Source organism: Oncorhynchus kisutch, unplaced genomic scaffold (genome assembly GCF_002021735.2).
Source record: "Oncorhynchus kisutch isolate 150728-3 unplaced genomic scaffold, Okis_V2 Okis07a-Okis12b_hom, whole genome shotgun sequence".
NCBI lineage: Eukaryota > Metazoa > Chordata > Actinopteri > Salmoniformes > Salmonidae > Oncorhynchus > Oncorhynchus kisutch.
Genome location: NW_022261984.1, coordinates 7,904,094 through 7,922,939, shown reverse-complemented (window position 1 = coordinate 7,922,939; position 18,846 = coordinate 7,904,094).

The following is an 18,846-nucleotide window of genomic DNA, read 5'->3' as shown; positions in this document are numbered from 1 at the left end:
CAATCTTGTCAAAATTGATATATTTATCACATGTGGGGTCAGGAGGTATCTAGGGAGGATTCTAGGGAGAGGCACAACAGCCTGTTTCTTCTGATGAGTCCGTGCTTTGGTCTTCATTAGCATGGTTGGCTCCAGGAAGGCCCTTGCCGATGCTGAAGCACCGTAAAGAATAAGCCTAGCACTCAGTATTTCCTCACGTTGTGCGTCTTTGCATGCATGTACGCCATAGACTGCAAGTAGCCTCACGCAATGACCAAGCTACCCCTTGGCTAGCCTAGTGACACCCTGTTGCCACCACTGCTCATTAGGTCCAAGTACTGAATGTCCAGAAGGCTTTGTGAAAGCAGCTCATCTTAACCAAGACCTTCACCTTAGAAGTTAATAACTAGTCCCACCCAGTCATCCCATATGTGTGCTCTGTTGTCAACAGACAGAGGGTGTCATGGATGCCCCGTTGCTACTGTGTGAGCGCACAAGGAATTAGCTTGTCAGTCAGACTCTTAAATTGACAGCTTTGATGGACTACAACCAGCTAATTTGGTGAAGCTTGACCTCATAACCATATGGTGGGAGGGAGTTGTTGAAAGCTCGTAAGAGGTTTATCTTCTCACACGTCCGTCCAGTCGGCAGGCAGGGCTTACCTTCTCATCTCTCCAGCCAGAGAGGTCACGTCAGCCCAATCTCCCCTAGCTCCAAACTCTGACCTCACTTGTCCCCTTTGGCCAGTCCCAGTAGGCCTGATCCGTCTGGGGTAAACCACATGGTTCCTTAACACCTCACCTGGTGTCTATGGGGGGGTCTACTTATTGAAACATAGACAGAAATATACAGCACAGTGACTACAACATAGATTACTGAGCTCTGCAGATGGACATGTAGCGGATGGAGTGGGTGTAGTTCAGTAAGAACTCACCTGGTGTCTATGGGGGGGGTCTACTTATTGAAACATAGACAGAAATATACAACACAGTGACTACAACATAGACTACTGAGCTCTGCAGATGGACATGTAGCGGATGGAGTGGGTGTAGTTCAGTAAGAACTCACCTGGTGTCTATGGGGGGTCTACTTATTGAAACATAGACAGAAATATACAACACAGTGACTACAACATAGACTACTGAGCTCTGCAGATGGACATGTAGCGGATGGAGTGGGTGTAGTTCAGTAAGAACTCACCTGGTGTCTATGGGGGGGGTCTACTTATTGAAACATAGACAGAAATATACAACACAGTGACTACAACATAGATTACTGAGCTCTGCAGATAGACATGTAGCGGATGGAGTGGGTGTAGTTCAGTAAGAACTCACCTGGTGTCTATGGGGGGGTCTACTTATTGAAACATAGACAGAAATATACAACACAGTGACTACAACATAGATTACTGAGCTCTGCAGATGGACATGTAGCGGATGGAGTGGATGCATTTCAGGAAGAACTCACCTGGTGTCTATGGGGGGGTCTACTTATTGAAACATAGACAGAATTATACAACACAGTGACTACAACATAGACTACAGAGCTCTGCAGATGGACATGTAGCGGATGGAGTGGATGTATTTCAGTAAGAACTCACCTGGTGTCTGTAGAGGTCTTCTCTATGTTATTATACATAGACAGAAACAAAACAACACTTCACCTGGCAACACGTCACCTGGCAACACGTCACCTGGCAACACGTCACCTGGCAACACGTCACCTGGCAACACGTCACCTGGCAACACGTCACCATATACTGAGCTTTGCAACACGTCACCATATACTGAGCTTTGCGACACGTCACCATTTACTGAGCTTTGCGACACGTCACCATATACTGAGCTTTGCGACACGTCACCATATACTGAGCTTTGCGACACGTCACCATATACTGAGCTTTGCGACACGTCACCATTTACTGAGCTTTGCGACACGTCACCATATACTGAGCTTTGCGACACGTCACCATATACTGAGCTTTGCGACACGTCACCATATACTGAGCTTTGCGACACGTCACCATATACTGAGCTTTGCGACACGTCACCATATACTGAGCTTTGCGACACGTCACCATATACTGAGCTTTGCGACACGTCACCATATACTGAGCTTTGCAACACGTCACCATATACTGAGCTTTGCAACACGTCACCATATACTGAGCTTTGCGACACGTCACCATATACTGAGCTTTGCGACACGTCACCATATACTGAGCTTTGCGACACGTCACCATTTACTGAGCTTTGCGACACGTCACCATATACTGAGCTTTGCGACACGTCACCATATACTGAGCTTTGCGACACGTCACCATATACTGAGCTTTGCGACACGTCACCATTTACTGAGCTTTGCGACACGTCACCATATACTGAGCTTTGCGACACGTCACCATATACTGAGCTTTGCGACACGTCACCATATACTGAGCTTTGCGACACGTCACCATATACTGAGCTTTGCGACACGTCACCATATACTGAGCTTTGCGACACGTCACCATATACTGAGCTTTGCGACACGTCACCATATACTGAGCTTTGCGACACGTCACCATATACTGAGCTTTGCGACACGTCACCATATACTCAAATCAAATCAAATCAAATTTATTTGTCACATACACATGGTTAGCAGATGTTAATGCGAGTGTAGCGAAATGCTTGTGCTTCTAGTTCCGACAATGCAGTAATAACGAACAAGTAATCTAACTAACAATTCCCAAAAAAACTACTGTCTTATACACAATGTAAGGGGATAAAGAACATGTACATAAGGATATATGAATGAGTGATGGTACAGAGCAGCATAGGCAAGATACAGTAGATGATATCGAGTACAGTATATACATATGAGATGAGTATGTAAACCAAGTGGCATAGTTAAAGTGGCTAGTGATACATGTATTACATAAGGATGCAGTCGATGATATAGAGTACAGTATCTACGTATGCATATGAGATGAATAATGTAGGGTAAGTAACATTATATAAGGTAGCATTGTTTAAAGTGGCTAGTGATATATTTACATCATTTCCCATCAATTCCCATGATTAAAGTGGCTGGAGTAGAGTCAGTGGCATTGACAGTGTGTTGGCAGTAGCCACTCAATGTTAGTGGTGGCTGTTTAACAGTCTGATGGCCTTGAGATAGAAGCTGTTTTTCAGTCTCTCGGTCCCAGCTTTGATGCACCTGTACTGACCTCGCCTTCTGGATGACAGCGGGGTGAACAGGCAGTGGCTCGGGTGGTTGATGTCCTTGATGATCTTTATGGCCTTCCTGTAGCATCGGGTGGTGTAGGTGTCCTGGAGGGCAGGTAGTTTGCCCCCGGTGATGCGTTGTGCAGACCTCACTACCCTCTGGAGAGCCTTACGGTTGAGGGCGGTGCAGTTGCCATACCAGGCGGTGATACAGCCCGCCAGGATGCTCTCGATTGTGCATCTGTAGAAGTTTGTGAGTGCTTTTGGTGACAAGCCGAATTTCTTCAGCCTCCTGAGGTTGAAGAGGCGCTGCTGCGCCTTCTTCACGATGCTGTCTGTGTGAGTGGACCAATTCAGTTTGTCTGTGATGTGTATGCCGAGGAACTTAAAACTTGCTACCCTCTCCACTACTGTTCCATCGATGTGGATGGGGGGGTGTTCCCTCTGCTGTTTCCTGAAGTCCACAATCATCTCCTTAGTTTTGTTGACGTTGAGTGTGAGGTTATTTTCCTGACACCACACTCCGAGGGCCCTCACCTCCTCCCTGTAGGCCGTCTCGTCGTTGTTGGTAATCAAGCCTACCACTGTTGTGTCGTCCGCAAACTTGATGATTGAGTTGGAGGCGTGCGTGGCCACGCAGTCGTGGGTGAACAGGGAGTACAGGAGAGGGCTCAGAACGCACCCTTGTGGGGCCCCAGTGTTGAGGATCAGCGGGGAGGAGATGTTGTTGCCTACCCTCACCACCTGGGGGCGGCCCGTCAGGAAGTCCAGTACCCAGTTGCACAGGGCGGGGTCGAGACCCAGGGTCTCGAGCTTGATGACGAGCTTGGAGGGTACTATGGTGTTGAATGCCGAGCTGTAGTCGATGAACAGCATTCTCACATAGGTATTCCTCTTGTCCAGATGGGTTAGGGCAGTGTGCAGTGTGGTTGAGATTGCATCGTCTGTGGACCTATTTGGGCGGTAAGCAAATTGGAGTGGGTCAAGGGTGTCAGGTAGGGTGGAGGTGATATGGTCCTTGACTAGTCTCTCAAAGCACTTCATGATGACGGATGTGAGTGCTACGGGGCGGTAGTCGTTTAGCTCAGTTACCTTAGCTTTCTTGGGAACAGGAACAATGGTGGCCCTCTTGAAGCATGTGGGAACAGCAGACTGGTATAGGGATTGGTTGAATATGTCCGTAAACACACCGGCCAGCTGGTCTGCGCATGCTCTGAGGGCGCGGCTGGGGATGCCGTCTGGGCCTGCAGCCTTGCGAGGGTTAACACGTTTAAATGTCTTACTCACTTCGGCTGCAGTGAAGGAGAGACCGCATGTTTTCGTTGCAGGCCGTGTCAGTGGCACTGTATTGTCCTCAAAGCGGGCAAAAAAGTTGTTTAGTCTGCCTGGGAGCAAGACATCCTGGTCCGTGACTGGGCTGGGTTTCTTCCTGTAGTCCGTGATTGACTGTAGACCCTGCCACATGCCTCTTGTGTCTGAGCCGTTGAATTGAGATTCTACTTTGTCTCTGTACTGGCGCTTAGCTTGTTTGATAGCCTTGCGGAGGGAATAGCTGCACTGTTTGTATTCAGTCATGTTACCAGACACCTTGCCCTGATTAAAAGCAGTTGTTCGCGCCTTCAGTTCCACACGAATGCTGCCATCAATCCACGGTTTCTGGTTGGGGAATGTTTTAATCGTTGCTATGGGAACGACATCTTCAACGCACGTTCTAATGAACTCGCACACCGAATCAGCGTATTCGTCAATGTTGTTGGCTGACGCAATACGAAACATCTCCCAGTCCACGTGATGGAAGCAGTCTTGGAGTGTGGAGTCAGCTTGGTCGGACCAGCGTTGGACAGACCTCAGCGTGGGAGCTTCTTGTTTTAGTTTCTGTCTGTAGGCAGGGATCAACAAAATGGAGTCGTGGTCAGCTTTTCCGAAAGGGGGGTGGGGCAGGGCCTTGTATGCGTCGCGGAAGTTAGAGTAACAATGATCCAGGGTCTTTCCACCCCTGGTTGCGCAATCGATATGCTGATAAAATTTAGGGAGTCTTGTTTTCAGATTAGCCTTGTTAAAATCCCCAGCTACAATGAATGCAGCCTCCGGATAAATCATTTCCAGTTTGCAGAGAGTTAAATAAAGTTCGTTCAGAGCCATCGATGTGTCTGCTTGGGGGGGATATATACGGCTGTGATTATAATCGAAGAGAATTCTCTTGGTAGATAATACTGAGCTTTGCGACACGTCACCATATACTGAGCTTTGCGACACGTCACCATATACTGAGCTTTGCGACACGACACCATTTACTGAGCTTTGCGACACGTCACCATATACTGAGCTTTGCGACACGTCACCATATACTGAGCTTTGCGACACGTCACCATATACTGAGCTTTGCGACACGTCACCATATACTGAGCTTTGCGACACATCACCATATACTGAGCTTTGCGACACGTCACCATATACTGAGCTTTGCGACATGTCACCATATACTGAGCTTTGCGACACGTCACCATATACTGAGCTTTGCGACACGTCACCATATACTGAGCTTTGCGACACGTCACCATATACTGAGCTTTGCGACACGTCACCATATACTGAGCTTTGCGACACGTCACCATATACTGAGCTTTGCGACACGTCACCATATACTGAGCTTTGCAACACGTCACCATATACTGAGCTTTGCAACACGTCACCATATACTGAGCTTTGCAACACGTCACCATATACTGAGCTTTGCAACACGTCACCATATACTGAGCTTTGCAACATGTCACCATATACTGAGCTTTGCAACACGTCACCATATACTGAGCTTTGCAACACGTCACCATATACTGAGTTTTGCAACACGTCACCATATACTGAGCTTTGCAACACGTCACCATATACTGAGCTTTGCGACACGTCACCATATACTGAGCTTTGCAACACGTCACCATATACTGAGCTTTGCGACACGTCACCATATACTGAGCTTTGCGACACGTCACCATTTACTGAGCTTTGCGACACGTCACCATATACTGAGCTTTGCGACACGTCACGTCATATGTGCTGCTGTCATTTGTTGTCCACGTCAAATAGGGACTGATAGGGACTGATGCCATTTACCCATCATCTGTTGCAAAATATGTGGTATAGGGTCCCTGTCAAATAAACATATATAGTAATTACATGTATGCCTGACCCCCCCCCCCCCTAAAACGAAATATATATATATATATTTATATCTGATATGTTCCACAATGTTGTAATCTGCTGTATGTGTCCCTACAGGGCCTATAATCTGTCTGTCTGATGCCACTCTACCAGGGGGCTGTAATCCTCATAATTAAACCCGTCTGGAAACCAAAAAACCTCCATCCAGGCAGAAGACGCTGTAGCTACAATGCTTGGTAATGGTTTGATTGATTTGGTTGGATGCTACTCTAATGGCCAATATGGCTTGCACCTAAATCCCATTAGTGACATGGGCTTCGTCCCAAATGGCACTCTATTCCATATATAGTGCACTACTTTTGACCAGGGCCCATGGGAGAATAGGGTGTCATTTTGGACTCAAATCTTGATGTGGACTTTATAGCAGATGTTTTTATCTACAGAGACTTACAGTTATCACAGTAGTTTCTGTAGATGTGTCATGTATGAGATTCAAAGTTAAACTCTCAAACCTACAACTCTGGTGTTGCTATAGCACCATGCTCCAATCAATTAGAGTCAACTGAACCCACAAAATACTGTCAGACAAATTGAATATACTACAGTTTAAAAGGTTCAAATTGATGCTTTCAAAAGATCCAAACTATGTTCCCATAAAGTTACTTCTTGTACGATGTAGTCTAAACTTATTAAACAGGAACATCTCCCCAGGAAGTCTTTTAGAGTTCAGTTTGAGTTGGTTATCTGGAGCAAGAGAAGGGTTCAGGTTGAGTTGGTTATCAGGAGCAAGAGAAGAGTTCAGGTTGAGTTGGTTATCTGGAGCAAGAGAAGGGTTCAGGTTGAGTTGGTTATCAGGAGCAAGAGAAGAGTTCAGGTTGAGTTGGTTATCTGTGTTGTCTGACGGAAGAGAAGGGTTCAGGTTGAGTTGGTTATCTGTGTTGTCTGACGGAAGAGAAGGGTTCAGGTTGAGTTGGTTATCTGTGTTGTCTGACGGAAGAGAAGGGTTCAGGTTGAGTTGGTTATCTGGAGCAAGAGAAGGGTTCAGGTTGAGTTGGTTATCTGGAGCAAGAGAAGGGTTCAGGTTGAGTTGGTTATCTGGAGCAAGAGAAGAGTTCAGGTTGAGTTGGTTATCAGGAGCAAGAGAAGAGTTCAGGTTGAGTTGGTTATCAGGAGCAAGAGAAGAGTTCAGGTTGAGTTGGTTATCTGGAGCAAGAGAAGAGTTCAGGTTGAGTTGGTTATCTGGAGCAAGAGAAGAGTTCAGGTTGAGTTGGTTATCTGTGTTGTCTGATGGAAGAGAAGGGTTGAGATTGAGTTGATTATTTGGAGCAAGAGAAGAGTTCAGGTTGAGTTGGTTATCAGGAGCAAGAGAAGAGTTCAGGTTGAGTTGGTTATCTGTGTTGTCTGACGGAAGAGAAGAATTCAGGTTGAGTTGGTTATCTGTGTTGTCTGACGGGAGAGAAGGGTTGAGGTTGAGTTGATTATCTGGAGCAGGAGAAAAGTTCAGGTTGAGTTGGTTATCTGGAGCAAGAGAAGAGTTCAGGTTGAGTTGGTTATCTGTGTTGTCTGATGGAAGAGAAGGGTTGAGGTTGAGTTGATTATTTGGAGCAAGAGAAAAGTTCAGGTTGAGTTGGTTATCAGGAGCAAGAGAAGAGTTCAGGTTGAGTTGGTTATCTGTGTTGTCTGACGGAAGAGAAGAATTCAGGTTGAGTTGGTTATCTGTGTTGTCTGACGGAAGAGAAGGGTTGAGGTTGAGTTGATTATCTGGAGCAGGAGAAAAGTTCAGGTTGAGTTGGTTAACTGTGTTGTCTGACAGAAGAGAAGGGTTCAGGTTGAGTTGGTTATCTGTGTGTCTGACGGAAGAGAAGGGTTCAGGTTGAGAAGAGGAAACTATTTGCCATGCACTCATCTGTCTTCTACATTAAATTGTGTGTGTGAGTTCATCATTGTGTGTCAGTGTATGAATGTTTTTGTGTGTGTTTGTGCATATGTGTTTGTGTGTGTGTGTGTGTGTGTGTGCTTGTTTGTGTGCAGGTTTGTTTGTGTGTGTGGATGTTTATTTGTGTGTGTGTGTGTGTTTGCGTGTAGGTGTAAGTTTGTTTGTTTGTGTGTGTGTGTGTGTGTTTGCGTGTGTGTGTGTGTGTTTATGTGTGTGTGTGTGTGCGTGTGTGTGTGTGTGTTTATGTGTGTGTTTTTTTTCTTCTCTTCTCTTCCTCCCAAGATGCTGGCGCCAGATGGCAGACGGCTTTGAAAAGGAGGCCAAGTTCTGCCCATCAGACCGGAGTGGCGTAAAAATAACCAGCGTTTCACCTGCTTCACACACACACGCCAGCCGCCAGTCTCCCTCAAGTCAACAGCATGCGTTTTGATGTGGAGTGTATACAAGGATAAGATGCCCTTACTGTGGAAATGAACGTTTCAGAACAGAGAGAAACCATTGGCTGATGAAGGCAACCAGCAACATGTGTTTTCTCCTTCATGAAAATGTTACAAGAAATAGTGAACCGTGCAATGGTGCCAGTATATTAGAGCACAACTGTATGTAGTGCACTACTCTTGGTCAGGACCCATAGGGCTCTGGTTCAAACTAGTGCACTACTCTTGGTCAGGACCCATAGCACTCTGGTTCAAACTAGTGCACTACTCTTGGTCAGGACCCATAGCACTCTGGTTCAAACTAGTGCACTACTCTTGGTCAGGACCCAAAGGACTCTGGTTAAAACTAGTGCACTACTCTTGGTCAGGACACATAGGACTCTGGTTAAAACTAGTACACTACGCATGGTCAGGACCCATAGGGCTCTGGTTAAAACTAGTGCACTACTCCTGGTCAGGACACATAGGACTCTGGTTCAAACGAGTGCACTACTCTTGGTCAGGACCCATAGGACTCTGGTTCAAACTAGTGCACTACTCTTGGTCAGGACCCATAGGACTCTGGTTAAAACTAGTGCACTACTCTTGGTCAGGACCCATAGGGCTCTGGTTAAAACTAGTGCACTTATCTTGGTCAGGACACTTAGGACTCTGGTTAAAACAAGTACACTACTCTTGGTCAGGACACATAGGACTCTGGTTAAAACAAGTGCACTATAAAGGGAATAGGGTACCATTTGGATGCAGACATAGAAACCATTTAGGGATAATACAAGCAGCAACATATGTTTTCTGCTTAATGATAATGTCCTAACCATACACAGGAAGAAGCTGCGCTGAGAGAAACCATTTGCAGATAGATGTGCTGCCGACATATTTTGTTTTCTAACTGTACAGCCAATAAGATTATGTAGAAGATTGCAGCCAAGAAACAATGTTCTCTTTCTGTGAAAACAGAGACTTGTACGAAATGCAGCCAACAAAGAAAGCCTAGGTTAAGAATTGCTTCACTAAAGCCTATGTTAAGAATTGCTTCACTAAAGCCTAGGTTAAGAATTGCTTCACTAGAGCCTATGTTAAGAATTGCTTCACTAAAGCCTAGGTTAAGAATTGCTTCACTAAAGCCTATGTTAAGAATTGCTTCACTAAAGCCTATGTTCAGAATTGCTTCACTAAAGCCTATGTTCAGAATTGCTTCACTAGAGCCTATGTTAAGAATTGCTTCACTAAAGCCTATGTTCAGAATTGCTTCACTAAAGCCTATGTTCAGAATTGCTTCACTAAAGCCTATGTTCAGAATTGCTTCACTAAAGCCTATGTTCAGAATTGCTTCACTAGAGCCTATGTTAAGAATTGCTTCACTAAAGCCTATGTTCAGAATTGCTTCACTAAAGCCTATGTTAAGAATTGCTTCACTAAGGCCTATGTTAGGAATTGCTTCACTAAAGCCTATGTTATGAATTGCTTCACTAAAGCCTATGTTAAGAATTGCTTCACTAAAGCCTATGTTACGAATTAGCTAAAATGGGGAGAATTATGTCCATAATAAAGCACTGCTCTACTTTCTTAACAACACTATCAACAAGGCATGTCAACAAGGCATGTCCATTTTATTGTGGAACTGGGATTCCAGGGAATGCATTCTAATGAAGATCATCAAAGGTAAGTGAATATTTCTAATGCCATTTCTGACTTCTGTTGACTCCACAACATGGCGGGTATCTGTATGGCTTGTTTTGTGTCTGAGCGCTGTACTCAGAATATTGCATGGTGTGCTTTTTCCGTAAAGCTTTTTTGAAATCTGACACAGCGGTTGCATTAAGGAGAAGTGGATCTAAAATTCCATGCATAACACTTGTGTCTTTTAGCAATGTTTATTATGAGTATTTCTGTAAATTGATGTGGCTCTCTGCAAAATCACTGGATGTTTTGGAACTACTGCACATAACGTGCCAATATAAACTGTGATTTTTGGATATAAATATGAACTTTATCGAAGAAAACATACATGTATTGTGTAACATGAAGTCCTATGAGTGTCATCTGATGAAGATCATCAAAGTTTAGTGATTAATTTGATATTTTTCTGCTTTTTGTGACTCCTCTATTTGGCTGGAACAATTGCTGTTTTTCTGTGAATTGGTGGTGACCTAACATAATCATTTGGTGTGCTTTCGTCGCAAAGCTGTGGCTGGATTTACAACAAGTTTGTCTTTAAAATGGTGTAAAATACTTTATGGGATTTCTGTTGTTTTGAGTTTGGCTCCCTGCAATTTCAATGGCTGTTGTTGAGGTGACGCTACCGTCCCACATATCCCAGAGAGGAAGGCAAAACACAGTCAAATGTGATGCTTTTTGTTCCGAGTAAATGTTTTATTGCTTTGTTCGACATTTCCTTCAACTGGGAGTCCCGTTGAGACCAAGGTCTCTTTCACAAGGGAGCCTTGCATTTTTACAATTTCACACATTTGACAGAATACAAGCAAACACAAAAGTACAGCCACACTCAAGAAAAGCAATCCCCTTCCTCAACAGAGAGGTCGTCAATCAACGTGTTTAACTGCCCTAGAGGTACCAATCCATCTAGTATAAGAGAACGATAAAGATTGTTCCATACACGGGATGCGTAGGAAATAAAAGCTGTTTTTCTTAAGTTGTTAGCAACAGATGGGAAATCCAGAGTTAACATCCCTGTGATGTGGCGTGTTAACTCCTACTTCCCTGTAAGTTAAGATATCAGATCATTTTGACATTTTTGCAACAGGGCTTTATAAATGAATAACATCCAAACAGTCTCCACTCAGTAGTAGTGTTGAATTCAGAGTAGAAATAATACGAGGGTACCTATTGTTTCCACATAGTTTAAAATAAATCACTACCAACGACATCTGTGTGTTTGTTCCACGTCAATGCAATACAAACAGTATGAGGGCCAGCCAGTCCAACAGATCTGTGTTTGTTCCACGTCAATACAATACAAACAGTCTGAGGGCCAGCCAGTCCAACAGATCTGTGTTTGTTCCACGTCAATACAATACAAACAGTCTGAGGGCCAGCCAGTCCAACAGATCTGTGTTTGTTCCACCTCAATACAATAAAAACAGTCTGAGGACCAGCCAGTCCAACAGATCTGTGCTTGTTCCACGTCAATACAATAAAAACAGTCTGAGGGCCAGCCAGTCCAACAGATCTGTGTTTGTTCCACGTCAATACAATAAAAACAGTCTGAGGGCCAGCCAGTCCAACAGATCTGTGTAAGTAGTTAACTTTCTGCACCCGTCAGCTCTTGCAAGCTACACTGACTTCCTCTGTCCAGAGCCAGGGGGTCATCTGCATAACCTATCCCCCTCTTACAGCCTGTCACCTCAATCCCCTGTTTGTTCAGTGCTACTGGACCACCATGTTGGATCGTCTCCACTGCGGCGCCATGTCGATGCCCTGTGCGTGGCTGGGCTTTAATTGGCTGTGGCAGCATCCCAAATGGCACCCTATTGCCTACATAGTGCACTGCTTTGGTCTGGCTCTGGTTAAAAGTAGTGCACTATTTGGGACACAACCTCAGTTTTATGCTAGGTCAGGCTCCTAGCCACACTGACACCTTATTAGACCTCATTGTGACGATGACCTTTGAATAGCACAAAGCTCTCTCCCTCCACTCTCTCGATATCTGGCCTCTCTCCATTCTTTGCTCCCTCCTTCGCTTTTCATCTAATTTATGTTGTCCACTGTTTGTTTATTCTGGTTCTGTAAGAGAAAGAGAGAGATAGCGAGAGAGAGAGAGGAGAGGCAGAGAGAGGGAGAGAGAGAGAGAGACAGAGAGAGGGAGAGAGAGAGAGAGAGACAGAGAGAGAGGAGAGGCAGAGAGAGGGAGAGAGAGAGAGAGAGAGAGAGAGAGAGAGAGAGAGAGAGAGAGAGAGAGAGAGAGAGAGATAGCGAGAGAGAAAGAGATAGAGAATTTGAAAGAGTCATGCTGTTAGGGGACACGTGTACTATCACTGACCACTATTTTACAGGGTAACAGTTATCAAACAATCAACTCCACTGTTTCTTCAGGAGTCACTGAAATCAGCAATCCTCGTCATTTTAGACATGTTTCGCTACAAACTATGGATTTCCCTTGGGATTCCTTATAGCCTATAAGCAGTACACCACAACTGGTCAAATCCTTAGACTACATCCCTTGTATGTTGTTTCTAACAGAGAAATAGAAGAGTAGCTCCACATTCCATAGAATAAGAAGTGTAATTCCTCATTCCATAGAATTAGAAGAGTAGTTCCTCATTCCATAGAATTAGAAGAATAGTTCCACATTCCATAGAATTAGAAGAGTAGTTCCTCATTCCATAGAATTAGAAGAGTAGCTCCACATTCCATAGAATTAGAAGTGTAATTCCACATTCCATAGAATTAGAAGAGTAGTTCCTTGTTCCATAGAATTAAAAGAGTAGTCCTCTTCCATAGAATTAGAAGAGTAGCTCCACATTCCATAGAATTAGAAGTGTAATTCCACATTCCATAGAATTAGAAGAGTAGTTCCTCGTTCCATAGAATTAGAAGAGTAGTTCCTCATTCTATATAATTAGAAGAGTAGTTCCAGATTCAATAGAATTAGAAGAGTAATTCAACATTCCATATAATTAGAAGAGTAGTTCCTCGTTCCATAGAATTAGAAGAGTAGTTCCTCATTCTATATAATTAGAAGAGTAGTTCCAGATTCAATAGAATTAGAAGAGTAATTCAACATTCCATAGAATTAGAAGAGTAGTTCCTCATTCCATAGAATTAGAAGAGTAGTTCCACATTCAATAGAATTAGAAGAGTAGTTCCTCATTCCATAGAATTAGAAGAGTAGTTCCACATTCCATAGAATTAGAAGAGTAGTTCCAGATTCTATAGAATTAGAAGAGTAGTTCCACATTCTATAGAATTAGAAGAGTAGTTCCACATTCCATAGAATTAGAAGAATAGTTCCGCATTCCATAGAATTAGAAGAGTAGTTCCTCATTCCATAGAATAAGAAGAGTAGTTCCACATTCCATAGAATTAGAAGAGTAGTTCCACATTCCATAGAATTAGAAGAGTAGTTCCAGATTCCATAGAATTAGAAGAATAGTTCTGTGTTCCAAAGAATTAGAAGAGTAGTTCCACATTTCATAGAATTAGAAGAGTAGTTCTACATTCCATAGAATTAGAAGAGTAGTTCCACATTCCATAGAATTAGAAGAGTAGTTCCTCATTCTATAGAATTAGAAGAGTAGTTCCACATTCCATAGAATTAGAAGAGTAGTTCCACATTCCATAGAATTAGAAGAGTAGTTCCTCATTCCATAGAATTAGAAGAATAGTTCCACATTCCATAGAATTAGAAGAGTAGTTCCTCGTTCCATAGAATTAGAAGAGTAGTCCTCTTCCATAGAATTAGAAGAGTAGCTCCACATTCCATAGAATTAGAAGTGTAATTCCACATTCCATAGAATTAGAAGAGTAGTTCCTCGTTCCATAGAATTAGAAGAGTAGTTCCTCATTCTATAGAATTAGAAGAGTAGTTCCAGATTCAATAGAATTAGAAGAGTAATTCAACATTCCATAGAATTAGAAGAGTAGTTCCTCATTCCATAGAATTAGAAGAGTAGTTCCACATTCCATAGAATTAGAAGAGTAGTTCCAGATTCTATAGAATTAGAAGAGTAGTTCCACATTCTATAGAATTAGAAGAGTAGTTCCACATTCCATAGAATTAGAAGAATAGTTCCGCATTCCATAGAATTAGAAGAGTAGTTCCTCATTCCATAGAATAAGAAGAGTAGTTCCACATTCCATAGAATTAGAAGAGTAGTTCCACATTCCATAGAATTAAAAGAGTAGTTCCACATTTCATAGAATTAGAAGAGTAGTTCTACATTCCATAGAATTAGAAGAGTAGTTCTACATTCCATAGAATTAGAAGAGTAGTTCCTCATTCCATAGAATTAGAAGAGTAGTTCCACATTCCATAGAATTAGAAGAGTAGTTCCACATTCCATAGAATTAGAAGAGTAGTTCCACATTCCATAGAATTAGAAGAGTAGTTCCACATTCCATAGAATTAGAAGAATAGTTCTGTGTTCCAAAGAATTAGAAGAGTAGTTCCACATTCCATATAATTAGAAGAGTAGTTCCACATTCCATAGAATTAGAAGAATAGTTCTGTGTTCCAAAGAATTAGAAGAGTAGTTCCACATTTCATAGAATTAGAAGAGTAGTTCTACATTCCATAGAATTAGAAGAGTAGTTCCACATTCCATAGAATTAGAAGAGTAGTTCCTCATTCTATAGAATTAGAAGAGTAGTTCCACATTCCATAGAATTAGAAGAGTAGTTCCACATTCCATAGAATTAGAAGAGTAGTTCCTCATTCCATAGAATTAGAAGAATAGTTCCACATTCCATAGAATTAGAAGAGTAGTTCCTCAAACCATAGAATTAGAAGAGTAGTTCTACATGACATATAATTAGAAGAGTAGTTCCACATTCCATAGAATTAGAAGAATAGTTCTGTGTTCCAAAGAATTAGAAGAGTAGTTCCACATTCCATAGAATTAGAAGAGTAGTTCCAGATTCCATAGAATTAGAAGAATAGTTCTGTGTTCCAAAGAATTAGAAGAGTAGTTCCACATTTCATAGAATTAGAAGAGTAGTTCTACATTCCATAGAATTAGAAGAGTAGTTCCACATTCCATAGAATTAGAAGAGTAGTTCCTCATTCTATAGAATTAGAAGAGTAGTTCCAGATTCCATAGAATTAGAAGAGTAGTTCCACATTCCATAGAATTAGAAGAGTAGTTCCTCATTCCATAGAATTAGAAGAATAGTTCAACATTCCATTGAATTAGAAGAGTAGTTCCTCAAACCATAGAATTAGAAGAGTAGTTCTACATGACATATAATTAGAAGAGTAGATCCTCAAACCATAGAATTAGAAGAGTAGTCCTCATCCATAGAATTAGAAGAGTAGTTCCGCATTCCATAGAATTAGAAGAGTAGTTCCTCAAACCATAGAATTAGAAGAGTAGTTCCTCATTCCATAGAAATAGAAGAGTAGATCCTCATTCCATAGAAATAGAAGAGTAGTTCCTCATTCCATAGAATTAGAAGAGTAGTTCCACATTCCATAGAATTAGAAGAGTAGTTCCTCATTCCATAGAATTAGAAGAGTAGTTCCTCATTCCATAGAATTAGAAGAGTAGTTCCTCATTCCATAGAATTAGAAGAGTAGTTCCAGATTCTATAGAATTAGAAGAGTAGTTCCACATTCTATAGAATTAGAAGAGTAGTTCCACATTCCATAGAATTAGAAGAATAGTTCCGCATTCCATAGAATTAGAAGAGTAGTTCCTCATTCCATAGAATAAGAAGAGTAGTTCCACATTCCATAGAATTAGAAGAGTAGTTCCACATTCCATAGAATTAGAAGAGTAGTTCCAGATTCCATAGAATTAGAAGAATAGTTCTGTGTTCCAAAGAATTAGAAGAGTAGTTCCACATTTCATAGAATTAGAAGAGTAGTTCTACATTCCATAGAATTAGAAGAGTAGTTCCACATTCCATAGAATTAGAAGAGTAGTTCCTCATTCTATAGAATTAGAAGAGTAGTTCCACATTCCATAGAATTAGAAGAGTAGTTCCACATTCCATAGAATTAGAAGAGTAGTTCCTCATTCCATAGAATTAGAAGAATAGTTCCACATTCCATAGAATTAGAAGAGTAGTTCCTCGTTCCATAGAATTAGAAGAGTAGTCCTCTTCCATAGAATTAGAAGAGTAGCTCCACATTCCATAGAATTAGAAGTGTAATTCCACATTCCATAGAATTAGAAGAGTAGTTCCTCGTTCCATAGAATTAGAAGAGTAGTTCCTCATTCTATAGAATTAGAAGAGTAGTTCCAGATTCAATAGAATTAGAAGAGTAATTCAACATTCCATAGAATTAGAAGAGTAGTTCCTCATTCCATAGAATTAGAAGAGTAGTTCCACATTCAATAGAATTAGAAGAGTAATTCAACATTCCATAGAATTAGAAGAGTAGTTCCTCATTCCATAGAATTAGAAGAGTAGTTCCACATTCCATAGAATTAGAAGAGTAGTTCCAGATTCTATAGAATTAGAAGAGTAGTTCCACATTCTATAGAATTAGAAGAGTAGTTCCACATTCCATAGAATTAGAAGAATAGTTCCGCATTCCATAGAATTAGAAGAGTAGTTCCTCATTCCATAGAATAAGAAGAGTAGTTCCACATTCCATAGAATTAGAAGAGTAGTTCCACATTCCATAGAATTAAAAGAGTAGTTCCACATTTCATAGAATTAGAAGAGTAGTTCTACATTCCATAGAATTAGAAGAGTAGTTCTACATTCCATAGAATTAGAAGAGTAGTTCCTCATTCCATAGAATTAGAAGAGTAGTTCCACATTCCATAGAATTAGAAGAGTAGTTCCACATTCCATAGAATTAGAAGAGTAGTTCCACATTCCATAGAATTAGAAGAGTAGTTCCACATTCCATAGAATTAGAAGAATAGTTCTGTGTTCCAAAGAATTAGAAGAGTAGTTCCACATTCCATATAATTAGAAGAGTAGTTCCACATTCCATAGAATTAGAAGAATAGTTCTGTGTTCCAAAGAATTAGAAGAGTAGTTCCACATTTCATAGAATTAGAAGAGTAGTTCTACATTCCATAGAATTAGAAGAGTAGTTCCACATTCCATAGAATTAGAAGAGTAGTTCCTCATTCTATAGAATTAGAAGAGTAGTTCCACATTCCATAGAATTAGAAGAGTAGTTCCACATTCCATAGAATTAGAAGAGTAGTTCCTCATTCCATAGAATTAGAAGAATAGTTCCACATTCCATAGAATTAGAAGAGTAGTTCCTCAAACCATAGAATTAGAAGAGTAGTTCTACATGACATATAATTAGAAGAGTAGTTCCACATTCCATAGAATTAGAAGAATAGTTCTGTGTTCCAAAGAATTAGAAGAGTAGTTCCACATTCCATAGAATTAGAAGAGTAGTTCCAGATTCCATAGAATTAGAAGAATAGTTCTGTGTTCCAAAGAATTAGAAGAGTAGTTCCACATTTCATAGAATTAGAAGAGTAGTTCTACATTCCATAGAATTAGAAGAGTAGTTCCACATTCCATAGAATTAGAAGAGTAGTTCCTCATTCTATAGAATTAGAAGAGTAGTTCCAGATTCCATAGAATTAGAAGAGTAGTTCCACATTCCATAGAATTAGAAGAGTAGTTCCTCATTCCATAGAATTAGAAGAATAGTTCAACATTCCATTGAATTAGAAGAGTAGTTCCTCAAACCATAGAATTAGAAGAGTAGTTCTACATGACATATAATTAGAAGAGTAGATCCTCAAACCATAGAATTAGAAGAGTAGTCCTCATCCATAGAATTAGAAGAGTAGTTCCGCATTCCATAGAATTAGAAGAGTAGTTCCTCAAACCATAGAATTAGAAGAGTAGTTCCTCATTCCATAGAAATAGAAGAGTAGATCCTCATTCCATAGAAATAGAAGAGTAGTTCCTCATTCCATAGAATTAGAAGAGTAGTTCCACATTCCATAGAATTAGAAGAGTAGTTCCTCATTCCATAGAATTAGAAGAGTAGTTCCTCATTCCATAGAATTAGAAGAGTAGTTCCTCATTCCATAGAAATAGAAGAGTAGATCCTCATTCCATAGAAATAGAAGAGTAGATCCTCATTCCATAGCAATAGAAGAGTAGGTCTGTGTTCCATAGAATTAGAGCTTTGAATCATATTCTAAGGATTGTACTGTACTGTGTGGTGTACTGTGTGGTAGACATATGGAATGCTATGCTATTACACTGCTGATACTCTCTGGTTATTATCACTATACCTCTACCTACATATTACCCCAATAAACTGGTGCCCTCGCACATTGACTCTGTACTGGAACCCCCTTTATATAGTCTCCACATGGACTCTGTACCGGTACCCCCTGTATATAGTCTCCACATGGACTCTGTACCGGTACCCCCTGTATATAGTCTCCACATTGACTCTGTACCGGTACACCCTGTATATAGTCTCCACATTGACTCTGTACTGGTACCC